Below are 12,394 nucleotides of genomic sequence, written 5' to 3'. Positions count from 1 at the left end.
CCAAATGACATTCTTGTCCTGGGAAGCAGTTTTGTCCTCTTTTGGAAAGTGGCAATTCTGGTTTTCTTCTCTCCTGCTGAGGAGGTTTGAGCCAGCTCTGGGAAACAGCCAAGGCAACTCTTAAAGAGTTGTGGCTCCAAAACTGAGCCTTGTCCTTATTGTCCACACAGCACAGTACGTGTAAACTCTCACCTTCAGAGGTGCTGGTTCCTAGAGGGAGCTCACACTGGGTTTCACTGAATTTTTGCAAGTGCAACCCACCAATTATTCCAAAAAGAATTTCATGGGCTGAAGATTCTGCAGCTGCGCCTCATTCATTGCATCTTGAGCTCTTCACACAGGAGGACAGCAGTGAAAAGTCTTCCCTTCCCCCTTCCCAAAATGGAAAGTGGGAATACAGCAGCTTTGCAAAAGAAATATTATTCTGTCAATACAATGGCCCTTGGGATGTCAGTGGTAAAAGTTAAAAAATCCAAAGTCAAGAGAAAAGCCTAATACAGTTGCACTGACTTTGCATACACTTTGAATGAGCCATCACTGTGTCAATCAAGTGTCTAACACAGAGCTATCTCACAGTGTCAGTGCAAGCTCTGTGCTAAAATCAATGGCAGAGTTCCTATTAATATTTGGAATTTCTATTTTCTTAGACTCTTAAAGCTATTTTCATATCTCTTGAATATTCAGTAATGCATGTGAGAAATATTGCTGCTCTTCAGCAGTCTTGTTTTCTGCATTAGGAGTTGTGTGACAGTAAAGGGTTTTTTATAAGCCCACTTGCTGTCTCCTTTTTTTACAAGGATGCCTTGAAAAGATCTCTGCTCAGCTCTGTGCACATATGCTAAAAGAAAAAAAAATGTTCCCAATGTGGTAAAACACCCTGAGGTCTCTAAACCTGCCATCACTGCCCCTTGACTAGAGCCCAAGCAACCTTAGAGAAGAATTTTTTGGTGAAGGCTTGAGTGCTGGTACAGAAAAGCTTCTTTCTGCCCCTCTACAGACAGCCCTGGCCCAAATGCCTGCAAGAGCTCCCTGCACAAACCCAACCACCTGGAATCATCTGACTTCTCCCATAATTCTGTAAACTACTGAGGGACTTATCAATGGCTTTAAAATCATTACCCAACGCCCCATTAAATTTCCCAGCAGCTGAGTTATAAGGTGGGAAATAAGAGACAGGAAGCAGAGAATATCATTCCTCAGCATGGTAGAGCCACCTACCCCACCAAGGGAGCAGAAGGAGAAGCAGCACTGAGTTTCTGGAGATAATGCTGGCACATCAGCATTAGGCAATAATGGGGAATGTATTCCTCATCCTTCTTCTCCCCCAGACAGCTAGAGGTGATATATCTTTTGGCACTGTCAGCCTAATCTAGGTCAGTCCTATTGTCAGGCTCCTCAAATAGTACCTGTCCACAGTTAAAATTTATGTTGGAAAAGCATTAATGCAAGCTTTTAATAAGATGAAGAATTTAACAGTATGCTGTTATCTGGAGATGATATATTTTATATACAGGAGACATGTTTAATTAGCTCTCCAATAGGCAAAGGGGCTCGTGCAGAGCCATGGCTGCACCTCCCCTGCTTCCCTGCTGTAATTAGAGACAGCAAATGCAAAGCACATATTAACTTTTCTGGTGGCTGAGCTGCCTTGTGTGGACCTTCATACACACTGCTGCTCAAATATAAATTAGCCCTTGCAAAGTATGCTCAGTGGATAAATAAAAAGGAGAAAAAGGACTCCTTGAAGTTCTCTGTTAGGCACCCACAGCAGGGGAGAGGCCAGGAGCTGGTGACCTGCAAGCAGATCAGGTCCTGCAGGGAGGAGGACAACCCAAAGAGGTGGGTGAGGTGCTCCTGATCCAAGGCCCTGCCTGCACTCACAGCCACCTCCACAGCCAAGCTTTTCTCACAATCATCTGGTGGGAATGCAGGGAGCTGGGCTGTTCCCATCCTTGTGAAACCCTTGATTTCCTCCTGTTTAGCCTGCTCCAGAGGCTGTTCAGACACCCATGAGAAGTGAGGGAGTCACCTCCCTCCTGCCTGGGGATGCTCTGGGGTCAGCAGTGTGGGTGAAGGCAGTGACACTGTCAGCTGGAGCTGCCACAGATGGTCCTGTGCAGGTCATTTCTGCAAACACCACTGCAGCTGATACCATTTCTCCCCCAGCCCTCCTCCCTTCCTCTCATGAGCTGTAGAACCAGGACATTTCACTCATGCTGAGCAGTAGCCCAGGGCATCTTTGACACCCTGTGAGCTTTTCTGCTCATCCCAGACAGCCCATCCAAGGCTTTTCTCCAGACCACAGCCCACCTGTGCACCAAGATGAAGTCTACAGGAGTCAGAAAGTTGCAGGGGTGAGTGGGGTGCACGCTGCTTCTCCTCCCTTATCTTTTCGTGCCCAGGAGATGCTAGATACCCAAACAAGGTGATGTTTCTCTGAGCCCCCTCACTCCCATGCACAGCTCAGGCCTTAGGGTGCTCTGTTCCACCATGGGTGGGGTCACATCTGGCAGCTGATGGCTCAGGGACTGCTTCACTCCATCCCAGTGTCACAGCCAAGGTGAGCACTGCTTTGCTGTGATTTTTGTCCCTGGCTGTGACCTTTAGTGAGGACAGCTTAAACACTCTGTGAGGGACTTTTTTAATGCCAAAGCACTCTGTATGGATTGGTGATAGCCAGCAAGTCTGTTTCAGAGGAGACACATTTATTAATGCACCACCATGTAATATCTGTATAGAGAAAAGTCAGGAAAAATACTTCAGTCCTCTCATAATGATGATATATATGGGGCTAAATAGACAAATATGTTTTATAAATATAGTCTTCTAGGCTATTAAGGCTTTTCTCCTGGCTGAAAAGATACAAGAAATCACCATAAACTAACTAAATTTAAATGGCTCCTGTTAAAAAAAACCCAGCTCGCTATTAATAAGTTGTTGAATAACAGGCATTTAAAGAAAGGCATAACTATGATATTAAATAGATAAATGTTAAATAATCTGTGTGCATTTAAATGTGAAGATCACATTAGGAGTAGAAAATTACAAAAATTTAAATACTGTAGGAGGTTGTTATGTAGGTAGTCTATAAAAAACAGGCAATTTGGAATTCCTCTAAAGAACATAAACCCTAGATAGAGCTGCTAGTTCCTTTGATAAAGACAGGTCTCAAGCTGAAGGTTTGATGTATAAAACCCCCAAAAGGTGTCTGAGCTATCTTTTTCTAAGGGATTATATAAGATAAAAGCTTGCACTGTAAGTCCCTATTTTAAGAAACAGAGTTGCTAGGAAGTTGCTAATACGAAAAGGCTAATTGTGCATGCAATGAAAGTACTGCTCCATTCACAAAATAAAGTGCTAACGTTTTAATAAGGGCTGAAAATTGTCTGCTCAGGAGCTGCTGCAGGGTGTGTGTCACTCAGGGCTGCTGCCTCCTTCCCCTGGCTCTGGGGCTGCTCCTTGCCCAGTTTCAGCACCAGGGTGTGCCATGGACATCATAGAAGTGCTGTTGTCACTTATAGCAGTGTTGGGGAATAAGAGGAATATCCAGGTTTTGCATAGTTCAGTCTTCCCAAGCTGTTCACATCTCAATTACCTACTCCTTCTATTCAGTTCATCTTGTTTTCTTCCCCTTCTTGTTTCCAGTTTCTCCCCCAGAGTTCCAATCTGCCTGCATCAGTTGGCTTGCTTGCCCTGAGATATTTTCTCTTTTGGATGTTGGGACATGGGTGTCCAAGACACAACATAGTTGCTCAGCACTTTTCTTGCCAGAAAACTCTCAATTAGAGAATTGAGGTTTTCATCCCTCAATGTTTCATATTTTAAGATGGGCTGCACCCCTATCTGGTTGTGCCTTCCTCATTCTTAGGATTAGGAGTGCAGACTTGGGCTGCTTATTTAAGTGGTGACATTAGTTGAATTTCTAGAGCTTGTTGAACTTTGTGTAGGCTTCAGAGGCTGAACCCAAAGCTGGTGTGAAATGTCTTTCCTCCACAGGGTTTGCTGATTCATGTAAGCCAGATCCAGGAGAAGTGTTTTGTGGTGAGGCTCTGGCACAGGGTGCCCAGAGCAGCTGTGGCTGCCCCATTCCTGGGAGTGCCCAAGGCCAGGTTGGATGGGGCTTGGAGCAAGCTGGGATAGTGAAAGCTGCCCCTGCCCATGGTAGGGGAGTGGAATGAGATGGTCTTTAGGGTCGCTCCCAACCCCAACCATTCTGTGATTCTGTAGTTTCAATGCAGGATGAAGTTAAAAATAGATGAGCCCAATTGGGACAGCAGGAACCCTACACCCATCACCACCACGTGGCCTCATGGCACAGGGGAGACCCTTCCCCTTTCATCTCCTCTTCCTGGGCTGATGAACACGCCTGGGTCAGACCATGCCCTCCCACCCACAGCATTTTAAGGGCTCATTTTGATCATTGAGGTCTTTTATTCCTGTCAGTGCAGCCAGTTATGACTGTGTGTAAAATCTTGTATCAGAACTAGGGAACAGATCCTCAGCTGCTGTAAATTGTGTCACTTCATTAATGTGGCTACTCTGGTGCTATCAGTGTAGCTGGGTTGATGTACAACAGCTTAAAATCAGGCCCCAGAGCTTCCTTTTATTAAAACATTCTTGATCTGTAAAATAAAGTTGCGAATAAGATGCTGGTGACAGAAGGGGATAGCCTGCTTTGTAGTACCTTTTCCACTAACATTATAAGTGATATGGAAATTCAGTTGATGTTTTCCCTTTAAAATATTAGCTAAATCATTCTGTCAACACATATTTTTTAATACATATCCTCCCTGTCAGATTTTACACTTAATCTTGGAGCCTGTAGACAGCTCAACAGCATCGCTTTCTTCAGCGACTCCTGCACCAAGGTCTCCTTTCCTGTTATATTCAGCTTGCATCTGTTTAAACACAAGATACGAGATAAATGATAGTGCCAGGCTTAAACATACATCATCAGGCCTCTGATGTGAGGCTCTGGAAGTGGCAGGCCAGATGGTGTAACACAAAACTCAGACATCACAGTTTGTCATGCCGTGCTCCAGTCCACCGCACTAAAAATGGACTTTGCTGTGCACTCAGTCAATCATCTCTCCAGTGACCAGAAAGCAGGGGTCAAAACAAGAGGTGGCATGAAACAAAGGTTGTGGTCCTGCTTGGCAGCTGTTCAGCCCTCCAAATCTGGCCATCGTCCTTGCTAGCTGCAGAGATGGAATTAATAGTGGGAGGAAATACTCCAGATAATATCAGTAGATCTGAACAACCACTCTTAACTTCTTTTATTGTTAACATAAAAAGAAAACGTGTTTATTAATTCTGCAGAACAGAGTCAAGAATATAGGAACCCATTTAATAATGCTGAATTAGGGAACTGGTTTTTTGGAGGAAACAAGAGATCAACACATAAATAAGTTCCTGTGATGTTCTCTGTAAGGGAACTATGTAAATGCCATTCAGAGAAAAAAAAAATTATCAACCACCTTGCTATATTTATGTGAAAAGCATTCCTCAGAGAGAAGAGAGGCAGAGCCAAAAGACACTAATTTGAATGAAAGTTGTTGGCATTAATTTTGATTTATGATATACAACCACATTTGAAATGTGGCCACACTTTACAGTTTTTACATGCTGACCTCAAGATTATATTTAGAAGCCAATCCTGCTGCTGAGCAGGACCCAAGGTGGTATACAAGGAACTTCTAGGAATAAGAGTATTTAATGTTCATTAATAATCAAAACACTTGTCTTTGGAGGTTAATTCATCACTATGTTACTTCAGTTTTTGGTGTGTGCAATTTCAGTGAAACTTCAGAGTTTAGTGCTTTTCAAATTCCTTGAAAACCTCCAGTACAGGTGCTTTGCCCCAGTTGTGTATCAGTGCAAACCCTGGAATAACGTGGCAGGGAACCAAGCTTGTGGTGCTAAAGGTGAGGAAAACAAGGGAACCACAACTTTCATCAACAGAGTAAACACCTTCCAGCCCCACTGAATTTGAAATGCTGCTCCTAGTTATTGGAAGAATATTTGTTATATTACGCAGGGCAGGTTTGTTTGCTGAACTCTGTCAGCTGGGGAAAAACACTGCATGGGAATTTGCTTTCATTTAGCAAGGTAAGTTACTCCTTGCATTGCTACACCTTGCAGTAGAAGAGATTTCTTTGCTCATAAAATGCTCATCTCTGTGAGATTTTGCTTTATCAAGCAGCAACCTCAACCTGTGTGTGAGGAGTGGAAAAGATGCAAATAAAACAAAGCCACATTTTAAAAGATTTCCTTCAATCTACTATACTTGCTAAATTTTCAAGCTGCCCTGAACATAGATAGAGCTGAGCAGAAGGCCAATGTACCTTTACAGCTTGTTTAGCAACATTTATCTGTGCACAGTGAAATCCAGTTTAACCTGAAATGGAACTACAAGGAACTTAAATGCTCCTGTTATCCCCACAAAGGTTACACTTGCTCAGGTGTGGATGTCCTTTGAACCAGGTGAAGGAGGCACTGGAAGAGCAAAGTTCTGTCCAATTTGGAAAAAAAGGAAACCCAGAGTTATCCCTGAATACAAGTGAGTGGAATTGGTTTTAATTCTTTACTTTACAAGGAACACATCATTATTTGTTCCCCAGAAAGAAATTTTTGGGAGTGCCTGTTGCTGATGCAGTTAACTTCTTGGAAGAGGCCAGAAAAAGTAGAATCAGCCTGTTTTGAAAGTGTAGGGTTAAGCTGAATTGTATTAATGGGAGCAAACCACCAAGAGCCCATTGGTATTTTATAGAGATTTGATTTGATAGGTTATTGATTTTGGCTTCAGGGGATATAGCCCCTGTTGAGAAAGTATCAAACTCACACTGAGTAAAATTGTCAAAAGCCTTAAAACCAGTAGTGAGGGACTGGCTGGCTCTCACTGCAGCACTTCAAATGGAGTGGGGAAGATATGCCTTATTGCCTCCAGACCTCTGGAAGCAGTTATGTGTATTAAATACTGGAATAACTCGATATTTTAAAAGCTTATACGCTCATCCAAGTAAAATGGGTTTAGAAGACTGCTGGGAGTTTCATTATTTTATGGCTAAATCGATACCCAGATTTATGCCTTTTGGACATAGAAACTTGAATTTAATTGAGAAAATGGATCTAATGAGGATAGGCATTTTTCATGCAGGTGCCCTTGTTTAAAAACACACATGCACACAGCTCTGTACCACATGAAAAAAAAAAGCAGCTTACTTTTAAGAGCTGAATAGACCCACCAGAGAGAGTGACACACCCTGAAAACTGGGGAACAGGCAAAGAAACAGTAATACTTCTGAACTCCTGAGAATCCAAGGAATTTGGTGTTGTTCCTGAATAAAAAATTAATTAGTTAACACAGAAAAGTAAGTTATTTTCCAACATACCAGAAAAATTAATGGCCAGATGACAGTAACCTGGCCATCAAAATCAGCACTACTACTGGTTCAAAAGCAGCATCACTATTTCCTATTTGCCCACTCTCTGGCAAAAGTATGATATTTATGACACACTTTTCCTAATACAAGCTATTATCTATAGAGATGAAAATCAGAAGGAAGCTATATTCAATATATTTAGCTAAATTCTGCTCCCTGTATGGAATCAATTTTTAAAAAAAGCCCCAGACAAGAATGTATGCATGTGCTTAATTTTATTCCAGTCTCCAAGACCAACTTTAGAGCACATGCTTTGCCAAATCAAAATCAAAATGCAGAGTAACCCCACTGACTTCAGTGAAATAACTTGTGATTCAGTCCCATATATTTGCCTCAGTATGTGTTTCATTGGCTATAATAAGCAGAAACTATTTATGACACAAATTTCCTGGACTTTTACAGGCACAATTAGCACTCTGAAGGGCAGAAGAAAACTCCTAGGAAAAGCTAAAAAGTAGAGAAACGGAGATGGAGAAATCATTAACATTTCATTTCCTCTGTACATGTGCTCACACACACACACACACACACACAAATGACTCTCCTCTGGGAATGTACACATCCTGAAAATCTAAATTACACACTGAGAATAGGTTTGTGTTGCAATGTACAGCAAGAAATTTTCAAGTTTGTAGTTGGCAAGAAATTAACATTTACTATATAGAGAGACAACATGATGGAGTATATTTTGCTCTTTATGCTAAACTTCCATTGATTGCCATGGGAATATTCTATGTGTGGAAAGGCAGTAGGAGCTGTGCCTTTAACAGTAAACAACAGTGATAGTCAGAGATGTTTCTGTCTGCGCTGAAATGAAGTGCTAATAAAAAAAAAAAACTGTGTTCTTATTGTTTAAAACCCACAGTCGATAGATTTTTATTTTCCCTACTGACTTGAAGAGTAAACTTCTATAAACAAAATGTGACGTGCCTATCTTATTAAATGTAAGTTAAATGAGCACTTGGAAAAAAACCCAAAGAAGCCTTCAGTGAAAAGACTTGAGGATGAGGCTTGGAAAGCCTCAGGTAACACTACTTTTCCTATGTAATTTCAGGTATGGTCCTTGGGTTTTCTTTTCCTTGTGGAAATATTTGGGATCCAGGTTCACATGAGATGCTTGGGACAGCGAGGGGACAAGACTGAGCTGCTGTGGCTGTGGGTCCCCCTGCTTTGGTGGCCCATACCCAAACCAGGTTTGACTTGCAGAAACATGGGAGTGGTGCCTCCTCCCCCTTAACTCCCCTGCATGCCAACCAATTCTGTTTTCCCTCCAGCCAGCTGGGAATTTTAATGACCATTAATGGGATTGATGCTTAGGCTGCGTGGGTGATGCCGTCCATGGCGTGCCCTCCACCCAGCTGAGTGGACTTTCCTTGGCAGCCAGGTTTATCCCTGAGGTTTCTGGCAGATTTGGGTGCAATTGAAAGCCCACACAGAGAACAAGACCACAGCCTGCAGCAGCAAACCCCAGGGAGAGGTGCCAGTGTGACCTGGTGGCCCCCAGGATCTCACTCCACGGCCCGAGCATCCACAAATGTGCAGCTGCAGCTACCTCAGTAAATAGCTCCCAATAAAAATAAATTTCCAGAGTGAATAACTGCAGGCTGTGTGCTTTGTACCTATTACTGCTCACTGCACTGAGAGAAATTCCCTGGCAAGCCTTCTCAGTTTTATTCAGGTGAGCAGGTTTCTGTTGGAGTTAATGGCACGGCTGTGGTGTGCTCTGAGCTGAATTTGCACAGGGTTTTGCCCCAAGTAATTTTAAAATGCATCCCATGATGGGCTGATCAGATGTCCTGCACAACTGCAGAGCTTTGGCCCATGGCTCCTGTGTGAAGCCTGGCTGTTGCTAACTAATTCTGCGAGTGCGGTGTGCTCAGGAGGAATTAGCTGGTTTTAAAAATAGATTACTTCCTGTCACATCCCAGTATTTTTACTGAGTGTTTTTCGCACTAATTTTCTGTGTCTCACTGATACTGACATTTCTGAAGGTTTTTTCTTTTTTCTTTTTTCTTTTTTTTTTATAAACAGCATACTATTAGGGAAAAAAAAACAACCCTGGAAAAAAAAATCTGTAAGGATAGTGCCAAGGAACTGTGAAGTACTGGAAGAATGAATGTTTTTCTGCATTGATGTGGGCTCAAAATGGATCTAATTTTCTTGAAGTTTGTGTAAATCTGGAACACTTAGTGAAAAAAATCATTGTAATGGTTACTAAAACCTTCCAGGTTGGTTACAACTTTGTGATGTACTGCAAGGACCTGTTCAGCATCTCCATATCAGGGACAATTCTGAGGCAGAAGAGAAGGCTGACCTCTACACAGGGGATACAGAACCAGCCCAAACTCTCAACTTCTGCCATAACCTCACCCTATTGAACCCCCTCACTGCAGTATTGGAGTGTAAACTATTCACTGGTAGATAAAGATTTTTGCCCGTTGGTGTCAGATTGTAATGGGAGATTTGGAATTACTCTGACAGTCCCATCCCCTCTCCCCTACAAAGAACACCCAGGCAAGGGCTATTCATCTGGCCTCTCCTTAGAGAAGGAGGAGGCTTTCAGCTTCAGGATTAAATCTATCTGAACTGCTTAAAAAAGAGTCTGCACCTTCATGCTAGATCAATTTGCATTAGATTTTGCCAAGCAATCTTTTTTCAGGCATGTTTTTTTGCTTTATTCTGTACATGAATAGCGTCCAGGTAAAATATTTTTAATTCATTTCAGGCTGGATTAGTTATTGGAAAAAAAGAGATTTTTTTTTTCCTTGTTGTTACTTGATTTAATTAGTGCTCTGTTTTTAAAGTGGCAAGCCAAGCTTTGCCAAGTCTGGCTCTCTGACTCATGCTAGCAGGGTTTTATAGCCCCACCTGCATCTAAAGCAGGAAAAAAGCCCCAAAGCTTTATTTTTAACTCCATGTACATACCTTGTCCATTCCATTAAAACACCCAAATGTCAGCACCCTCTGCCTGCCCAGATCTGGTCTGGGGGGAGGAGTTGGAGCCCACCAAAACCCACGTGCAAGGGATCTGTGGGACATCACTGCTGCAGGCAGGGAGGATCACTGATGTGCTGTGTTTGCTATGGACACTGTGTAAGTGAGCCTGAGGAGGGCAGAGCTTCTATTTTTGTCTGATTAATTTTGTATTTTTTCCTCTCTTTTAGCAACTTGCACCCCTCCAGAAGCAGACACCTGTGTGGGTGGAGCTGGGGCTGCCTGCAGAGGTGACCCAAAATCTCATTTACTCACCCAACATCCATGTGAGAGCTGTGAATGAGGAAAGGTGCACCTGCAATTCCCTCTTTTTTTAAATCCCTCTTTTCCCTTTCCCAAGTGCTCTTTTTCACTCCTGGACCATGTCCAGCTGCTGATGAAGGCTGCTGGGGTATGGATGCAGTCCTTTTCCCACCTCACTGCCCCTAAGGCAGGTCTCCCTCCTTCACCAGGTATCTCAGTGCTAAACTTTTAATCCCATTGCAAAAATGTTGTATTTAACATTGCTGAGGCTTTTTGCAGGATGGGGCCTATTTTGATGAATTTCTTCAGTTTGAAAAGGTTTGTGGTGAAAAAAGCTTTTTTAAAATATGGGACCTGTCCATGTTTTGACTGTTAAATTTTTCGTTTTGCTTTGAAATGGTCTTTCCTTTCTTCTTTAGGTTAAAACCAGTAAAAATGTTCAAGGAAAAAAAAAAAGAAAAAGGTTTCAACACTACCAAAATTAGTGATTTGTTTAACTCTGCTTTTTTTCCCAGTGGTCAGCTCAGAATATATATATATATATATATATATATATATATATATATATATTTTTTTTTTTTTTTTTTTTTTTTAACAATCCCACCTTTCTTCATCCTGAACACAGATAGAAAAAAAAAAACACTGTAAGGTTATTTTTCACCTCTGAGAAGGTGGGTGGGAGAACCCCAGCTTCCCATGCTCTGCCCAGAGCCACCCTCCTGTGACAGTGCCAGGGTCTGCTCCTCCAGAGGGTCCCAACCCCCTGTGTGGAGGGCAGGGGGTGAGGAAGGATGGGGATGAGGAAGGATGGGGATGAGGAAGGATGTTCCAGGAGGTGGCTGATTGCTTCCTTTTGCATCTCTCAGAGCCAGGATACCCTGGCACAAGGTATGCCTGCTCACCCCGTGCTTTGCCTCATTCCCTTGGCCTGCAAGGGCCCCAATCCTGCTCTTCCCAACGCCGCTGGCAACCTCCCTGCTGGCTTTGGCAGGAACAGGCCTCTTGCTGTTGATTTTTTTCCCCTGTCAATCAGTTACTTTGACATCTAAATGTCAAATGACACCACATGGCATTTTTTCCTCTTTTTTTTTTTCTTTTTTTCTTTTCCTCTTCTTTTTTTTTTTTTTTCTTTTTTTCCTATGCCTGTAATTTAATTGCAAGTGCAAAATGGTGGGATCAGTGCGAAGGGTTTCAAGAGAATGTATCATTAGCAAATTCAATTAGCTGGCACTTGTGCCTGCTGGCATGGAGGGCTCTGAGAGTGCCAGGGAGGCTGGTGCTGAGCAGAGGGGGCCACGGCAGCTCTCCCAGCCCTCCTGGCTCACCTTTTCTCCCTACCCTCCAGGAGCACGAGAGCCTCCCCTCCTGAACAGCTCAGGAGGAGAGGCTGTACAGTCAAATTCTCCCTCTGCAATGGTAATAACAGAAGAGCCTGTCCTGCTTCCAGGAATTGTCTTGCTGCACCAGCAAATCAGCATTTCTTCAATTGTAACATCTTTCCTGGAAATAGTGTTACATGACATGCCCTCGCTGCCTGTCTCGGTGTGAATGAGAATACAGCAAAGCTCATGTTTTCCATTGTTGAAATACAAGCATAAATCTTTCACTAATGCACTGCTGTCTCTTATTGTAACAGTCACTGCAGCAGAGAAAGGTACGTCAAATCTCTCCTTGTTGGTGCAGTCAGTTGTTGGCATTGCCCTGACACGTTGTTT

This window comes from Prinia subflava, chromosome 14 (assembly GCF_021018805.1).
Source record: "Prinia subflava isolate CZ2003 ecotype Zambia chromosome 14, Cam_Psub_1.2, whole genome shotgun sequence".
NCBI classification, from domain to species: Eukaryota; Metazoa; Chordata; class Aves; order Passeriformes; family Cisticolidae; genus Prinia; species Prinia subflava.
This window is presented reverse-complemented; position numbering follows the sequence as displayed.